Source organism: Haemaphysalis longicornis, unplaced genomic scaffold, assembly GCF_048455015.1.
Source record: "Haemaphysalis longicornis isolate Haplotype H1 unplaced genomic scaffold, Haemaphysalis longicornis Haplotype H1 scaffold_2, whole genome shotgun sequence".
Classification (NCBI taxonomy): Eukaryota; Metazoa; Arthropoda; class Arachnida; order Ixodida; family Ixodidae; genus Haemaphysalis; species Haemaphysalis longicornis.
Window position 1 is genome coordinate 186797239 of NW_027526295.1, and position 19589 is coordinate 186816827.

Here is a 19589-nt window from a genome sequence, read left to right on the forward strand (position 1 = left end):
AACTTTAGACGTGACTTTACGCATGAAGACATTTAAATAACCCTTATTTGCAGATGCCGCTATTGTTTTGCACCAGTTTTTATAGATGCAAGACCGTGTATTTTTATAGGGGCAAACGAGATCTCTGTACAAAATATTTTCCCCCGTTTTATTCGTCCTCGTGGGGTATCACGCTTGTTATTATGGTTACGTATTTTGTGTTCGTGGTGGATCCAGTAAAGACACTTGTTTCTTGTCTAACATACTTTTTTGCCTAAATATCTCTTTCTTTCTTTATTATTCCCCTGCGACGCGCCTTGCTGGTGCCTGCGGGTGGCTAGTTTTGGTAAGAATGACAATTTACCCTCCGGAAAAAAATCTGGTTTTTGCCGGGCACATGAGATGTATTCCCGCGGGCAATCCCATAAGCTGGTCAATACAACGCGCAGCTGGTCAATACAGTCAAACTCGCTTATAACGAACTAGAAAGTATCGCGAAAAGTGGTCGTTAAATCAGCAGTTCGTTGTATATGGGCTCGCCCTTTAAAACGCATGAAAATTAGCGAACATGTCAAACATTGACCCCTTCGGTGGCAAGTTAAGTCTTTTCGCTTCATAAAGGGGCGCCCGTAGTTTGTTTACGAACTAAACTCTGTTTGCGTCGAACGTGTCGCTACCGGCATAATTCCCGCGAAGAGATACTTTCGGGCGTCTTTAAAATCTACACTCGTCGTAATGGCTTCGGTAGCTATCAGCCGCGTCGGACTGAGTGGCTGAGCCTTATGGCCGGGCTGGAGGAGCGGCGGGCGCGCAATTTGGACGCTCGCCGCTCCTCCAGCCCGGCCGTTGCTGAGCGTACCGGGAGCTGCGTCGCTTCGGCCGGCGAGAGGGCAAGAAACACTTCTTTTATTGAGTCCTGTGGTTTAGCGGTGCGTGGTGGCCGAAGAACGAAGTTCGAATGTTGGAATGTCATCACGATTCGTTATCAGTAACTGCACAAATGGAAGTGCCGGCCAATCGCGATCTCTAGATGGCAGCTAAGTAACCATCGGCGCTTTTTGCGACGAGCAGTGCTGCGTTCGACTCCACACTTGGGCGGCGTGAACATCGATCGCAACGGTTGAGCGGAAAGTGATACGGAGTGGCGTAAAAAGTTGAGGTATAGCATCTTGCATGTGCTTAAGATTCTAAATTGTTCACACTTTATTACCTTTACCGTAGCGTACAATTTAAGGCTGCTAATTACCAGGATAAAAACAAATTTAACGACATCTAAAGAAAAAGAAACAATGACTGCGGCGCAAAATAAGTTTATTTTTACAATAAACACATGTGGTTGAATGTACTCCGAAATCTCTCTTGAAACGATTTCAAAGCCCAGAGGAACTTACACACACACACACACACACACACACACCCACACCCAACCCACACCCACACACACACACACACACACACACACACACACACACACGCACACGCACGCACGCACGCACACACGCACACACGCACACACACACACACACACGCACGCACGCACGCACACAAAAGCCTTCAGGTACATTGTTCACTTCAAAGTACTGGGTGATAGCTGCTTGATTATGCTCAGTTGTAGGACTTCTAATGACCCTTTTCAAGTCCTCTAAGTGATTTACACGCTGTTCTAGCAGTCCCCTCAAGAATACAAGCGTCAACGCACCAGCACGCCGCCTTTCTGATGCTTTAAGGACTGTTCTGATTTTTTTTCCAGTTCGTATGCGCCATATTTTTGCGGTGACCATGTCGGAAGCGTTCGTTGTAGAAGTAGGGCGCTATGAAAAAGCGTTTGGCATATCTGGATGCCGTTTCAATTGGTAGCATAGGAAAGACGTAAGTGCACCAACATATTGTCGTTATAACCGATAGAACGTTATATCAGGGATCGCTAAAAATGGGTTCGACTGTACAACGAATCAGCATCCTCTTCAACAAAGCGACCTTTTTTCAACCAGATGACTTTGCAGCGGATCACTGAACTACAATGTGGTGACCTTGAACTAGCCTCATCATGTCCCTTTGGAACTTGAGGCTTCACGAAGGGGAACTGACGATCCTATAAATGCCTATAGCATTAACAACGAACCCTTTAACTCTTTCTTTTCCGGCGATGGCGTGGGAATCGGCAGATGCGTCTTTTGTTCAGATAGCCATGCGCATCTTCAGCTTTCAGCCGACAGGCGGGTTCAAAAGTGGGTTAGGAACGCCACAGATATCACTTTCTGCGACAGCGAGTTTCTTGTTGAAGCGAACATATGGGCTCTGATGATGGCGTAACTTACACCAAGAGGCTTTCGTCTGCAGTACGCATGACACTAATCAAGTTTTCCCGCGACACAAATAGTCTCGGTAACGTCCTTTCCCGCCGTTTTTTTCTGCCCCCTGTTCCCAACGCAAACTGGTTAGCGGTGTCGACACGTGTGGGGAAATTCGGTTAGAGGTCTGGCGCAGGATATAAGCGCGGCTGTCTGCAAGACACCGGTTCATGAGGTCGCATTACTCTCATGAAAGTTCTCGAGTGTCCTGAAATGTTATCTTGCATAGATTAAATTAGACGGAAGAGTTTCGCTGTGGGCTCGATATAACATTCGCGAAATGTTTGATGAGGTTTCTAAAGGATTGTAAGTTATAAGGCGTAAGTTTACGTGGCAGCAACGGCCGTCAACTAATTCTACAAAAGCTGCAGAGGTTTCTACAGCGTAATCTCGCCAAGTTAGTATATAATAGGAGGTTTCCCGCTTACAAAGTATTGCTTTCACAGGAACAGTCTATGAACCTCCTGCGGGTAACAAAAGAACATTTTACACCTTCTTGGAGCTGTTATGCTTGTTCGCGCAATGAATCGTGCACTATAATGGGTGATTTGAACATCGATATGACCTTGGAAAAAGGAGCGTCTCTTGAACTGAAAACCTTGTTATCTTGTCATGGTTATGTTAATCACATAATGCTACCAACTAGAATTGACACTAACAGTGCCACACTTTTGGATGTCTGTATATCGAATTTTTGTGATTGCGATATATCGACATGAGTTCTGACTGTGGATATCAGTGGTCATTTTCCAGTTTTCTTCTTTATCGAGACTCATTCTGTTATAGATGATCTATCCCCTCAACCGCGCTTTTTCCGTAAGATCAACAATCGCACAATCGAACATTTCCGAGAACTAGTGGAATCGTTAGATTGGAAAATCGTCTATCGGGTGAGCGATGCGAATATCGCTTGTACTGTTTTCCTGCAGTCCATAGGAGAATGCTATGATGCAGCCGTTCCTCTACAACCTGCTAGTAAAAGAACCAAAAGGGTGCGAAAACCCTGGGTGGATCCAGATCTGTATAAACGCATAAAAAAGAAAAAAAGCTATGTTACACAATTTTATAAAAACGAAGGATCCCGAAATGCGCAAGGCGTACAAAAAGTTTAGAAACAAGATACAGAGCGATTTAATGAGAGCGAAAAGCAAATATTACGAACGGCTTTTTTTTTTCAGATACGAGGCCAGCCTAAGAAAGTCTGGGACACTGTTAACAAAATAACAAGTAGAAAAACAATAACACAGCCACAATTCACGCATTTAAATGGAGAGCCGGTAGAGAGCCTTCAGCTAGCCAACTGTATGAATACTCATTTTACTGATGCTGGTGCGCACCCAACACACACTGATAACGGCGGCCGCGGCGCGACTGGCATTCCACGATTGTCCAGCTCTATCTTTTTTGAACCTACGAACGATACCGAAATACGGGACCTTATCGGAAAAATAAATAATTATGCAGCGGCAGGAGTTGAAGGATTTTTATCGAGTGTGATTAAGCGCGTGGCACTAGAACTAAGTGACGTATTAGCGTACATTATTAATCTATGTCTGTCCACCGGTGTTTTTCCTGAGGAACTTAAAGTTGCTAGAGTGACGCCGATTCATAAAGGGGGAGCACACGACAATGTATCAAATTACAGACCAATATCTGTCCTGGCAGTTTTTTCCAAGGTATTTGAGGGAGTAATCTATAATAGACTATCGACTTTCTTTCTTAAACACAATGTAATTTCCAAGTATCAATATGGTTACCAAAAATCATAATCAACAGAGCAAGCATTACTGTACATTAAAGCCTATACCCAGCTTTCTCGCTCAAAATTCCGACCTAGGAACCTAGAGAAACCACTTCAGGAAAGTGATATTTGTCACAAAGCAAGACGTCAACGTGGAGATGAAAACACTAGACGAACTTTCCAGAATTCCGAATATTTTATGTGCAATTCGCTGTCAAATCTTACCCCCCGTGCATTTGTATGGGATAGTTTCCATGGCTCAGGAACCTAGCCGCAAAACGTGCAAGACTTGAAACTGTGCGCAAAGCAAGTTCTCACCCCCAATATTAGCAGCGCAAAATAACTTTCAATTACGCTAAATAACTACAAGGTAATCCCTGTTGAAAGGACAGCCATGAGCGGGAAAGCTGTACATGGATAAATAATTGCAAACATTGAAAACAGGCAGTTCACAATTGGACTGTTTTTAGACCTTAAAAAAGCATTTGATTCGATAGATCAAAATATTTTGCTAAATAAATTGGAGAGGTATGGAATACGTGGCGTGGGAGGTAACCTTTTAAAAAGCTATTTGAGCCAAAGAAAGCAGTTTGTTCAACTAAACTCCATTGCATCAGACATATTAGAGCTAAAACAAGGTGTCCCGCAAGGCTCCAAGTTAGGCCCGTTACTGTTTATAGTTTATGTAAATGACATCATAAATATAGAAGGTCCGCAAGAACTTGTAATGTATGCGGATGACACTAACGTTTACGTCACATCTGATAATATAATTAAACTTCACTCAATGGTAAATGTTTACTTGAAACAATTATCAAATTGTTTATTAGATAACAAATTGCAACTTAACGCTACAAAGACAACTTACATGATATTTAGGCCGTACAATAAAAATGTCGAGAAAGAAATCCCCATTATATTGAACGGAACCAAGTTAAACCGAGTGACAGAACAGAAGTTCTTAGGTGTTTGGTTTCAAGAACAACTTTCATGGAATACGCATATTGCTCACCTGTCCTCCGAACTCTCTAAAAGTATAGGTCTCATATATAGAATCGGCCATTTGATACCACTATGGTTGAAACAAAACTTATACGATGCTCTCATTTATTCGAAACTATGCTACGGGATTTTGGTGTGGGGGACCACAACTACAACTAATTATAACAGGCTCATTGTATTGCAAAAAAGAATTTTGCGCATATATTTAGATTATCGTGGCTGTTACGCATATTTGAGAACAAGTCCCTTATTTACTGAATATTCAATGCTTCGAGCTGAGCAAATCTATTACATGAAGGTTCTGCACACCATTTATAAGCAAAAGACCCACAATCAAGTTAACAATAAATCTTCTGGCTACCATCTCAGGCATACAATACGGCACACTCCAAAAGTAAGAACGAACTATGGTGAGCAATCTTTCCTCTACCAGTCAACTGAAATATTAAATAAATTAGGAGAAAAATTAAACTTCGACGCCAGTGAACTTAGTTTAAAAAACAGGTCAAAGAAGTGTACTAAAGGAAAACGCTCGCAATACTGATATATAATTAAGGGTTCGAAGTATATGTCTACATGTTCCCCTAAAGGTAGAAATTAAAAACACTTACAAACAAAAATATATTAATACGTAATTGTGACATAGTAGTGTAACTGATGAAAGTTCATGCGTACGAATTACTGCGTTTATGTGTACATTGTGATCCCTTTGTGAATTTGAGGCCTTTGCTTTGTATAATACATAAGAAGTGTAGTAATGACTTTGCTTTGGGCTTTCTCTATTACGATTGTGCTATCATGCTTAAATTTGTGAACAGACGGGTTGTTATGTACGCTGTAAATCGGGTGGCTGAGGGCTCTGTCAGGCCACGTTCGCCTTTAGTCTCAGCCTCCCCTTGGTTTTTGCCAAGAAATAAAAATGAAATAAAAAAAGTTCTTGAGAGATAGCATTGAATGTAAGGAAAGACTGGAAAGTATCCCCGAATGTTTAACACTTACTGGTCAAGAAAACATTTCTTGTTTACGTGTACGCACGATTAAGGCACGAGGAAGAAAAAAGTAACATCCATTGCTTAGCCCAACATTCTTACTGCTAAAATAAGGAAATGTGCACTAAATGTTAGCGCCAATAGGTCGTTCTGAAATCTTGTAATCCGTGTTTAACCTGTTTGATTTGCGTTAGATTTTGTCGGCCTCAGCCAATCGCAACAAACTGTCCATAACACGTCATAGGTTCGGCGCGGAAAAGTGGCTAGGGTGTCACATGCCCAATCTCTGTTCGAAGTTTGCGTTAAAAGTTGTGTCAGTGTTATTCTAACGAGGCAATCTTTGGAATTAGCCAAACTTGCATTTTGTTTTTATGGGCCCTTTGAGACGTATGACGCGATGGTATTACTTCGGCTTCGAGCGAGCTTTTTAAAAACGGAATTGGTGCATTTACCATCAATGCTTTCTGAGAACTGAATTTCAGTGACGAGAGCTAGCATAGCCCCGAAGGTTTTTAATCACCACGGCAAAGAAAGACAGAGGCCATCTACGCGATTGTGGGTGTGAAAAGTGTGGCTGCGGGGTGTTGGCCAGTTTCTGGCGAAATGAGGACAGTGTCAGCGTTTCAAAGTGTTTATTCTCTTTCGTGGAGTCCTGCTTGATCGTTTTGGCTTTTTATATAAGACAGAGAGAGAGATAAAGAGGAACCTTTGTTGAGTAGGAGTTCATGATAGTTTAAGAAAAAAATAAAGCAGTTCCACTCAATGCGAAAGCTGTCAAGTGTGGAGCAGTGATTCGCCACAGGGGCTGTGGCGCCGTCCTCCGCTCTTTGCTACCACCAGTCATGCCCTTCCCCTTTCTGTCTCACTCCTCTCTTGAATAGTTCAGCGGAGGTTTGTTGAATGCAATTCAATTTTCCCGCCATCGTAGTGCACGCGCGTCTTCTCCTGGAACAGCTCTCATCCCTTTCTTTATCTTTTGTTTCTTGTTCTGCCCGGAAGAGCACAAGGGGGAGTCCTGTTAGTTTTGTGCTTGCTTTCATCTCACACGTGCTGGAGCCTTTCTGGTCCAGTTTGAATGCTTCGTTTTTTTTTTGTTTTTTTTTGTGGCCACCTTTTTGGGGCGCAGCTCTTAGGCAGCCGTCTCTGGGCTAAGTCGCGTTGTCGGCGTAACCGAGGGAGCGATGGAAAGACCAACGAGTGAAAGAAAAAGCGAACGATGAAAGATAGCAAAGGAGGAGAGTGTCGCGAAATCTGGAGGATAGGGCGGTTCGCCGCGGCGGCGCGAGCCAGCGCTCTCCAAGAGTGTGCGGTGGGCGAAAACGTGAGGGGGGCGTGCGCGTGAATATGATCTGCTTTCCCTAAGACGCAGTTCACGGTCCTCTCACGAGACACCCTTCGCGCCGCCGATGCAGAGGCTCCTCATCGCTGCCGTCGCGAGAACCCACGAGTGAGTGCTGCCTCCGCGCACTGCTGCTGCTCCCAAACATCGCATTAAGGAGTATCGTAATATTTTTTGGCTGACTATTGTAAAAAGCAACCCAATGAGCATTCGTGACTAAATAACTTCGGAGATTGCCGGTTAAGTACATATATTTTGCCTCAAATGTACCTTCAGTTTTCTTTCCGCTAAATTGGGACATGTATGACCAGTGCCAGCCGTTCCAGGAGTTTCGAACGATTATGCCTATATAAACCTCTTGTCCAAGTATCCTCTGAACTTTTGACCATAAGGCTGAATTTAGGGACAAGCGGGTATCCTTTCAAAGCCTCTGCTTGGGTGCGTAATGCCGCGTGACTCTGGCTGCCTGACGCCGCGTAACACCGCGACCGCGGACGAGCTACGAAGAAAATTCGGGCCCCTAAACAGCTCCGAACTTGAAATGGAGTAATGGTAGACCCGAAGGGTGGAACCCCAAAATACAGGGTCCCAGATTGAGCTCACGCTGATCTTCGCGTGGCAAGCTGATCAGGGAAGCCTCCCATGTGGCAATATAACTTGATTATGTAATGTTTGAGTTGTTCACCCTTGTGCATATTTTTGGATATGGAAGTTGGTGCATTTACCATCTATTCTTTCCGAGAACTGAATTTTAGTGACGAGAGCTACCGTAGCCGCGACAGTTTCTAATCAAAGCGGCAAAGGAAAAGCAGAGGCCATCTACGCTTGTGTGGGCGTAGAACAGAGTTAGTGCTTCCCCGTATTTAGCACAGCTTTAAACTGATGTCGGACATTTCCTAACAAACGTCTTCGCCCACACAGATTCATGGATATATGTGTTGTTTTGCATACTGGAAGAGTTTGCGACTGTACGGCGTTTAGATCCCCGTGTGGCACGGGGAAGAATTGTTTTCGCAGTCGTAGAATGACAAGACGTTCTCCATATTTTCACGGAGGGGGTGTAATAGGCGGCGTCAACAGAGAGCACGGTATGCCAGTTTGCGGCGATCTTGATCGGCTGTTTCGTTTCCTTCCTGACCTTTGTGCCGGGTGTTAATGTGATGTACACTCTCATTACGGCGGATAGAAAAAAACCTTTCTCATGCGTTTAAGTACTCTTCCTGTGGCCTTCTGAGCATGTATAACGGTGTTTCAGCACTTATTCGACAGCTCCACTAGGCGGATCGCTAAGAGGATGGCTCCTATTTCAGTTTTTTCCGTTCCTATGTGTAGGAAGGTGATGAAGTCAAAGCGATTGTCACGGTAGTGAACCACGACAATTGCTGACGTTGTATTTTCAAACTTCCCGTCGTAGGCGTATACTCTCCTGTAATAATTTTGTAGCTTTACCCTAATTGATGTGAACTTGTGTTGTCACCTATCATTGTATAGGTTTGGATCTATGTTTCTCGGTGGGGGAGAACCTTTATGGAGAGTCGTTGGATCGGTGACATATCCATTATGGCGTCCAGCCGTTTTCTTCTCTCTAGGTGAGCCTATATTCCATGGAAGGGTCGGTCCCAATTTTACTTTTCCCATGAGCTCCTTTTGTGCTGGGAGAATGGCCTCTCTGATTTCTTCAAAATTATTATCAGCAGAATGTAAGAACCTTTGGGGTGATTGGGGAGATTAGAAGGTCGAGGGCTGCCTTATATGCTGTCCTGATGATGGTGTTTATTCAGTTTTACCCAGTGTGGGCACGTTTGTAGTACGCAAGGTCGTACGATCACTGCCTGCATTAGTTTTGTCTTTTCTTCTTTCATTCATCCCTACTCTTCCCCTGGGTAGGCATTTTGCATTGTGGGCAAAATGTTTGAGGGTTTCTCGTGTTTCGGCAGTTGTGAGGTCATCCCAGCCGCTCCTCTGCCGGCCGAAGCCGAGGATTCTTACGTGACTTTTGTCTGGTATCATAAGCCGACCTATTTTTGGGGTTTTTCGTGGCACCATTCATAGCTTGCAGGACAGAGCTCACGGCAGTGACAAGGCCGCGACAAATTCGAAGAATCATTTTAAAATTGGTGTAATTAGACGATATATTCTCTGTTTTGTTTCTTATTGAGACTCTATTTTTTCCGATTATAACGCATGCTTTCTTTTGTTTTTGACATACCTGATTGAATCTTTTGCCCTCTTTCTTAGCTAGGTGACACAATGTTGGCCCGGCGTCAATTTTGATAGTAGATGATGATGATGAAAACTTTTCTTGTGCGGAGCGGAAGGTGTTATGGCCGCTCGCCGGTGCGGAGAAGGACTCTCTAGTCCACGAATCCTTGCGCTATAGCTGCCAGACGTGCCCTGGGGACCAGGTTATTCTGGTCTTCAAGGCTCCGGCTGATCAGCAGGATTTCCCACTGCTCTGGGATAGGGAGTGAGGAGGGTGGGGGGTGGGATAGAGTTTATGAAGTAGCCTTCCACGGGGAAGCGTACAGGCGTTTCGTTGATGGCTTAAGTTGCGGGCATGGCTGGCGATCGTGTCTACCGACCTTGCGACTATCTATGGTGCTTCGAACGAACTTCACTGGGCAGTTGTGGAGTCTTGTGAAGTCGTGCATCCTTCCTTTCGTCGCTGTCGTAATATCATTGTCGTCCTTTGCACAATCAACTGACGCTGCTCCATGCTCCTGATTCCGTCGAGCCCTCGCATCTGGCTGTCTCAGATGCAATTTCCTGTTTGCACCGATGACATACTTCCGCGGACGCTTGGTGAGCACGCCTGATAGCGGACGGCTCGCAGTCTCGGAAAAATCGAAAAATGAGCCTAATAACGCTATTGCGTCACAACTTTAAAAGAGCCTTCTTAATGTTGGGGAATACAATCTAGTCTCAAATTTTGGAGATCGTGGGTTAGGTCCTAATCAAGACACAATTTTTTTTTCAACTCAATTACTTTGCGTTGTTTGCAGGAACTTCCCTGAGAAATCTGGCTTCAAACGTCAAATTGTTTGACCTTTGGCCGATTTAGGTGCCCTCCATCCGCCATTATGTGGGTCATCACTCGGCCAAACCAGGTTTTTGAACTAATGACCTAAAAGGCCCTTTTAATAACGGATGTGCTAGGTAGTTGTCGCGTTTTGGTTTATTATAGATCCATCTCAACGGAACACGAGGTTCAAAATTTTTATAATAGCTGTGTAGAATACCCGACGTATATTAAGCAAAAAATCTGTAGACACTGTAGCAAATCCGAAGGCGCAAAAAAATTCTCCTCCCCCATTTGTGTTTCATTTTCATTCGACGAGCGGCCGTGTTGCTTTCGCAGCGCAGTCGGATTCGGATCTTATTTTAAAATCGCGTCACCCAGCAGCCCTTCGTAATTCATACGCTGTAAAGCACTCTATGCCTGATTTACTTGTTTGCGGCATCCTTCGTAAATACACGAAACAGCTGAGCCCTAGTCCCTTTTTCGCGCCTCAACTGACTCAGAAAACTGTTGACATTTGAAAGTTCGCGTGAAACGATTCCATGACTAATGTAAAAGAAACAAATTTAAGTCGTAAGGATGAGGTGTCGCATTCCGGGAAACCCGATGCCAACACGGTGAAACATAAACATGTGCTTGCCTCGGCACTAGAATGGCGCGTGTTCTATAAAACACTGACCTTAGCTCCAATCTCGACTGCTTACTGCGCCATACGCACCGAACCAAGCGTGGGGGTATTAAACAGAGTCACGTTTTATACCCGTAAACTTATATCCCTGCTGCAAAATACGAGAGCCGACGACGGCGTAAACTCAAAGCAAAACAGAGCTATATATAAATATGGACACGTGCTTGTTCCAATAACAAAGGCTCTCTCGGCGCAGAGCTGCGACTACTCCCGCAGGCGCTTATGGGTGGCTGGAGTATTGAAACGTCGCCAGTAAGCCGAGTGCCGAAAGGGTAAACACAAATACACGGGAGCAGCAATGCCAACGCACTTTACTGTTATGTGTAAGGGTCTCGGATGCAGCATGTTGTGCCTACAGAAGCGGCTCGGCCTTATAGCCTTGCCTGTGTCGTTGCCCCTGATCGTATTGAAACGCGCGGCGCGTCAGAATCGATATAAAGTTTACGAAGTGTCTCCGCAAAATTTTTACGAGTCGCGCCGAGCACTTTTTCGAGGGGTACCCCTCACGCCAGCGTTGGTTATTGGCAGTATATTATGACAGTGTCAGAGGCTTCTCGCACGTTCGATAGCCTGTTCACTCTTTTGGAAAATACGAGTCCGGTGGAGGACAGGCCAGTGCCCTGTATATTTCATTCGAAACAATATCAAGCCTTCGTACATTAAGGGCCTTTACTGTCTCCTTTCAACGTGCGTGTCGCATGGGGTGCGTATAAAGTTCGAAGGCGCCAGTAGAGACGATGATGTTAGCGATCGTTCGCGCTTGGCTGTGTGCGTGCGTGCCCGCATGCGTGAGTGCGCTGTAGGGTTTACAGTTGTGCTATATGCCTGAGCGTAAAAGGAAAGAAGCGGAATCAGAGTCCGAGATTATCCTTAGCTTTGTAAGCACTGGGTATCGGGCGACAAAATAACAAAAGAAAAATCATGAGCCGTTGAACATTGTGAAGGTGGATGACCAACGAAGATCGGGCGACAGACTTTCGAACCCAGGTTCGAACCCGTCCATTCCGAACTAATTAATATTGGCAAGTAAATTAAACACCATGTGATGATATAGTCGGCTTAGCGGACACTTGTCATACAAATGTTACGGGGAAAGTTTAGATAAAACAAGAGCTTCAATAGCTTTCTGCTAAGCACTCAAGATAAAGTTGGCTTGGAAGAAAAGCATTTTCAGTCACCCAAAAGACAAATTCACGGAACCCTAGTCACATATGCTTCTCTTGAAGAACATTCTGCCCATTTTCTGATCAGAAAGCTGCAAATCATATCATTGCAGAATACCGCTTGAATGTGCCTACTACGAAAGGCAGTGACAAACTCACTTTACTCCTCCCTGACATTATTTCTCTTCCTTACCTGAGAATAGAGGTCACAGCGCCGCTTTCTAGAGGTATAATATGACAACCCGTCACAGTGGCACGTTCAACGCGCTATGGTGCGGTAGCAGAGACCTTCCCCGAAAAGCTAATCCAAAGTGACCACTTATGCAAGATAACATCATCATCATCATCATCATCATCATCATCATCATCATCGTCGTCGTCGTCGTCGTCGTCGTCGTCATCATAATCGACAACAACAACCGCAGTTGACTAGGCCAACTGCAGGACGAAGGCCTCTCCCATCGACCTCCAGCCGCTCCTGCCTCGCGCTGCTCGAGTCGATTCTTTGCTTCCGAAATTCTTTATTTCGTCTCTTCATCCAGTAATCGTTCAGATTCAGATCACTTAATACACCGTTTATTCCAGAAGTTTTGTCTGTCTTGAAGTGAGCCAGACCTTTTCGGTTTTTGTAACATCGAGCATTTAAGAACAGTGCATTGCTTTTATGATCGAGTGGTCGCTAGTTCTTGAGTGTTCTACAATACTCATCGAGAGTAAACCCCTGAATTTGTCATCAGTACAAATTTTAAAACGTGGTTCTACCAGGTTCCATGCAGGTGAAACAAAACCATCAGGTAAAACTCTACGGGCCGCAATATTGATTAAAAGAAGTGGGGATTTTTACCTAGTTTTTTGTGATGTTAGTAGTGTCGAACAAAGGCGCCTTTCTGTGGTTCTTCAGTCAAGGTAAAAGCTTGCTGCATTCAAAATATTGTACTTGTGAAGTTGTTCTAAAAAGGTTGATACAGTAGCGCCCAATTAACGAAAAATTAAAAGCTAAGTACACTTTTTTGTAATTTTATATTCCACATAAAGGGGCGAAAATCGACCCTTTTTCCAGCAGCGGTCAGCTCCTGAGTGGTTTCATTAGACACCATTTTGTGGGACATTAAGGCGAAGAAGGAAAAAATGACGTCGAAATGCGGATGCGTTTCGGCCGAACGTACAACGTGACGCCGCGTTCTTTCTCCCCCACATACACCTCACTCTCTTCCTCTTCCTGCCCTTCTCCAATTTTTCTCTCTCTGTCCCTCTCTCATACTGCATATACTACATAAAAAGGCAGTATAGTATGCCTTTACGCCTGACGTAATCATACATTTACATTTCATGTACTCCTCTCTTCCCCTCACTTCTCCACTCCTCTCCAATCCCTCTCTACTTTTTTTACTGAGAAGCAGTTGATGTCCAACTCCCTCTCCCCCAGTTTTCGTTCCGGTGAAGCCGCTTTACTCGGCGGTGCTGTGGCGCTCCTCCTCGCCTCCGCCGACCTTCTTTCATGAATGTTATTATCCTCGCCACCAGAATTGCGCAATGGGCTGATAATGCCTGCGGCGCAGTTAGGTTTATTACGGCGAATCAACAGAAGCGCGAATGGGCGTAAAAACGACTGAAAGCCACTGCCACTGAACATGCAGCCGCCACTGTTGTGGCCTCAAATTCCACCTCGTCGAGTAGCTGCGAATCCCTCCCGGATGAAGAGCACCTTGCCCGCTTGGAACGATGATGTGAGCCCGTAATTCTTTAGCTTGAAAGGATTTCCGTGCGATATTTTCGCCAGTGCATTTACGCCTAAGCACGCTACCATCACCACTCGTCTTTTTATGCATGCATGGCTTGGCGGTGGAAGGACGGGGGCGTGCACGCACAGGTAGGCTTCATGCCGCTACTGATGACATGCTCGTTGTGCTGGTGGGAGATTTAAACGTGGAAGTCTCACGGCTCAGTGCGACCTGTCAGCTGTCCTCTGTGCTCGCGCGGTTTGGGTTGGTTAGCCCCATGTATGTCCGCTAGAATAAAGTTTGGGTCCTTACAGGTTTTAACTCGCAATCAGACGGACCTATGCCTTTCGATCAGAGGAAGAGGAGCGGGAATTGAAGGAGCGCCAGTCGGAACAGAAGCGCGAATTGGCGCGAAAACAACAGAAAGCCGCTGCCGCCGCCTTTCTCTCCGCAAGTTCGGGCTCGTCCAGCAGCTGCGAATTCCTCCCTGAACAACAGCGACTTGCCCGCTTGCATGGAACTCCGACGTGAGCCAATATTTCTAGTTCAGCTTGAAGGGCTTTCTCGTCGCGCACGTGAGCACGCGCACATAACCAGTTGCCGGTTTAAGCGTGCACTGGTTGGGAGTGGATGGAACGGGGAAGGGGGCGTGAACACGCAGCTATAGGTTTCATGCCCTCACTGATGACATGTCCGTTGTGCTGGCGGGAGGTTTAAACGTGGACATCTCATGGCCAAATGCGACCTGTCTGGTGTCCTCAGTGGTCGAGCGGATGGGGTTAAGATGCCTACGAGAGTAAGGGAAACAGACAGCTCCTTGTTTGTCCGGAGAGTAAGATGCCTACGATGCGGGGGGAAACAGACAGCTCCTGGTTTGCCCGCTAGAATAAAGCTAGAGTCTTGCCACGTTTCATTCAGCTAATTGGTTAGGAAGAACTATGCTCAATCGCAAATTAGAAACCAACGTGCTTTGCTTCGTGCACACCGTGCACTGCGCACATATTCGCAGGTCACCCGTCTTCACAGAATGGAAGGGCACTATATTTTTTATTGTCACGTTCTCGTTCCGCAGTCCTCCTCTCCTTCGCAAACCGTCCTTCCCTCCCACGTTTTCCCTTCCCAGCATTCCGTCCCCTAAAATTCTCCGACTCCTCCTCCTTGCCTGGAATATGTGCATGGAATATCAAAAGTAGAGCCTTACAGAGTAGTCGATTTGTGCCGTTGAACAATACTAGCTGATTTATTGGCGCTTGCATCGTTCGCGTCTGATCGGTTTCACAGTTTCACGCCAGGTGGTTCGTACATGGTAGAGTGGAGGGACATTCAGGAGCCGCCCCAAAGGTTATGAGGTGACCGACTTGCCGAAACATGAACAAGGCCGCATGAATTTTTTTTCTACGCTGAACGCGATGGTATAGGTCAACGACTTTGTTCAGCGTAGATGAGCAACACAACAGAGGCACACAGAAGTAATCATTCGCCCCAGGTTAAAAGCACACGAAAAGAAGAAAGCGGGCCCTGAAATGTCACTTTCAATAGTGGTTCATCTAACAAAAGAAGGGCCAATAATTCGCCCATACCACTCCCTACGTTAGGCTAAATACGCATACCAGGGAACGAAATGAAGATAGTTAGCCGATGTCAATACGGATAACAAAATACGCCTTGGTAATCACCGGATAAGAAGATAATCATACGCTGTCTGCAGCCAGGGGCAACGAAATGCCTCATCTAGGTATCACAAGCATCCATTAGACACCTTTAACGAGTTGATGCGTGTTCGAGAGACGTGAGCACATGACCCGCAGGTTTGAATGCACAGAATTTACACCGCGTTGAGAAAACACGTAACGACGGAATTTAGCGTGAAGAGGAAGCGGTCGCGAAGTAATGAGCGGATGTACACGTTAGAGCGGAAACTACGCAATTAGTGGACTGTCGGAAAACCGCACAACCCATAAGCTGACGAGGCTGCGTTCAGCGTTTCCCGAGGGGCAATTTCAGGCAGCGCCGTAGGCGCGCTAATCCCACGACCGAAACAAATGCTGCCGCGTACCTCTTGCAAATGCCCTTGGGGACCGATGATGGCTTTCCGAAATGGGTGCGCGCACGTCAGTAGTGACTGCAGTGTTTCTGACACCCTTCTAACAAATGTAAATGTGCTCGGGATGTTAGCAAGGCATCTTTGTTTGAGCATATATTTGGATTACCGTGCGGGCAACGTGCGTTCTAGCTCTACCACAATGTCCGGAGTGCGCAAGTCGTTAGGCTCATCTAGTCCTGCACATTTGCGAATGTTCACAAGAAAACAAAAAGAACGAAATTGACAGCTACCGAAAGACGTGGCGAACAAAAGATGAAAATGGATGGGACAAGGGAAAAAAATAACGAAAATGCTATAGATAAAAGATGCTCTTTCGTCAAGGCCTACAGAAAATAGATAATTACGTAATAAAAAACTATGCACGGCCAGCCATCATTAAGCACTCTTTTTATTTTGCCTCTATTGTTTAGGGTCTCCGGAAATGTGACAGCGCCTCCTTTCACCTCTCCCAACCGGGCAAAGCAAAAAAAAAAAAAAGTCGGTGTCGCCTCCGAGCTCTGAATTTACAAAAGCTTGGCGTATGAGAAGCACAATCCATAAGTTTTTCCACTTCAAAAATACCAGATTATACACACTATGATGATGATAATGATGGGAACACTTCATCATCACCATAATCATCATCTTACCATTATCGTGGGCTGCAAGTGAAGTTATATATATATCTATATATATATATATATATATATATATATATATATATATATATATATATATATATATATATATATTAGTAAGTCGAAGAACGAAATTTTTGATCATGGGTTAAGTTTAGCATCAGCGCGTACGTCATGAGATGCCTGAATTCCCGCACTCTTACCGTTAGCCTCACGCGTAAAAAGCAGGAAGATTTCCATTCTGGTGGTCATGTTTCCATACGCAGGCTATAATGTATACGTAGGCTCATTTAGTAGCTTTAATAAATACCTTGATATGGTACTCTGGTGTGAAGAACAAAGAAAGACTACCCCATGTCCAACTCCCGTGCCAGCAAGCGCGCAGGAGCCGCGCGCCGATATTTCTTTCTTTTGTCGTTCGACCTAAGGGTGAAAACGGCATAGCACTACTGTGCTTGCTCGACTTACTCTAGAAAAATTTCTCCCTGATTTATTCTCCGCTTTTTCTCACCAACAACATAACCTTCCTTTTGCTGACCTATACTGGTTTCCACTTCACTTTTCTGTATTACGCTTAAATTCCCAGTACTCCAGAAATATCGATGCCTCCGTCACCGAAGACTGGTCGGATACTTTGGAACTCCCTTACAAAATGTAGCAAGATTTTTGTGGGAAACAAAAATCCTGCAACTTTCGCGCAATTCCTAATTGTCTTCTTTGCAGCACGCTTGTGGCCTACTTCTTCGTGTCCTGCGGGTGCTGGCGCGCCCTCAATCAGCCGCTTGCTTGCTGCCTTCCTTGCTCGCTTGGAAGAACAATTTTCGCACTCCATGCAGTCGACAACTTCCTCAGTAAAAGTTTACGGCTCCAAATGAAGGCTGTAGTTGGAGTGAACTCGAATCGCTTTTTATTATTTCTAGGGAACATGTAATTCTGCGAAGTTCTGCCGTCGCAGTTAATGGAAGTTTAACGAGATAATGCCAGCCACCGCGGTCGCCAAGTCTCTATATGTTCGCTGCGAGAAGGATCCTGTGGTCGAGAGCCATCACCGGCCACGCGTGGAATACTTACTGCTATAATAGTTATTTTTTTTAATAAGTGAGTCGTCTTTGCCGCGTTTTGGTGGGTATGGTTAATGACTCCTTATTGTTAAAATAACAACCTTCGAACAAGTTTTACATTTGGGAAATAGTTAGAATTGCCATTCTCTTTTCAGGTAAAAGAGGTGTTCGTGGTTACGCAGCAATTTGTTTTTTTTTATCTCCAAAGGATCATCATTGTTATGTGAATTTAAGAAACTATATCAATGCAAGGTGATTATAAAAAAAATTAGCAGGGGAGTGGTGTTATTTTTCATATTTTAACTGGAATGTTGTAAAGGTATTCTGAAGCTGTACATACACCTTAACACGATCAGTGCACCCAACGCGTAAAAAAAAGCCACCGCTGTTATGCATTTGGTAGCAGGTTGACCCACGCCCACTTTAAGCTGGAAAGAAATACCAGCGGGCTTATTTTGCGCAGGGAGTTGTCGAAAAAAATGTTGGTGGTTTTGTTTAATGACTGACTTTTATTAAGATAATAACGCTTGAAAGCCTTTTGCATTAGTCAAATATTTAAAAATACTTCACCTCGTCGGGTCAAAGATTTGTTCGTGGTTACTCATTATGAATAGATGAGTCATAATGTACGGTATATTCGTTAGAATAGTGCATATCAGCCATAAGGCTAATTACAATAATTTAACTTCAAAACACATTTTCCATGCGTTGAAAATGGACGAAGAGTTCCGTGCGCTGAGAGTCAGGCCACATTTATTTCATTCGGTGGTGTGTAGCTACACCAATGTAAAGAGAAGCAATAAAAAGGTAGACCGGTGCCATGTACATGGAACGACAGTGCGCAAATTGCTGCATGGGTAGTCGCAGTGCGAAAGACATGACTTGTCATTATTCCACAAAAGTATGTCTCCAAAAAATGTCACAAATAGTTAAAGAATCCCTCCAACATGTGGAAAAGCGGCGGTTCTATTTGTCTCTCATACATGCATCCAGAGTGGTTAAGCGTCACTGTAATAAAACACTACCAGCCCTCCTTATGACAAACTCCGTGGGACAGAAAACTTGTTTCTTAATAAGCATTGCTTCTTTAAAAGCGGAGATCTGATCTTAATGCAATTCACTGGGCACCATAAATCATATCGAATACAGCGAGATTTCGGGCAAAGCGATTTTCTTATAACGTAGGTTTACTCTATGTACAAAATGCGGTAAGGATGACTTACCGGCCTGCAGAACCTAGGGGAGCCTGTCAGTCTTTTTCCGGCCTGCGGGTAGAAATATACATGAGTAAAAATAGCACAGCGCGCAAAAGGTTTAGTGGCATTACAGACTATAAACACGAGCTGATATCCATTGCATTTTCCAAGTTTTACACATAGTCGGCCAAACTATAGCGGACTAACCAATACCCGAACCCCACCAACTAATCGACAGGATATTTGAGCCGAATGGTATTCGAGCCCTCGAACGAGATTCGCGCTGCACACGGTTCCTCGAACAGGTACTTCAATTTCTAATGGCTTTTGAAAGCTTAAACGTCCCCTGGATATGTCACGGTGACACCGCTGCTGTTAGGGTGTTTTCATAACACCGTAAATTAGTTCTTTACTGAGCTAAACTAGGCCGTAAATGTGTAACTGTTTTCTAATAAACTGATTACTTATAAATGAAATTCAAGGGAGGGTGGGGGGGGGGGGGGGGGCGGCGGCGGAGGGCTTCGTATCCTAAAATATAAATCACGTTAAACAAAATCGTTAGTTTTCATGTCCGGAGCGAACAATTATCAAGAAAATTCCGAGCACACGTGAACGCGTG

General features: G+C 44.8%; 1 protein-coding gene across 1 annotated transcript in view; it reads right to left on the reverse strand.

Moving 5' to 3' along the window:
• Positions 1 to 19589, reverse strand: part of LOC144169645 (calcitonin gene-related peptide type 1 receptor-like) — a 260413-nt gene that overhangs the window by 109552 nt on the left and 131272 nt on the right. Inside the window, exon 3 of the mRNA XM_077698911.1 lies at positions 18998 to 19039. The gene's annotated coding sequence lies outside the window, so the exon portion shown is untranslated. The remainder of the gene's footprint in view (positions 1 to 18997; positions 19040 to 19589) is intronic.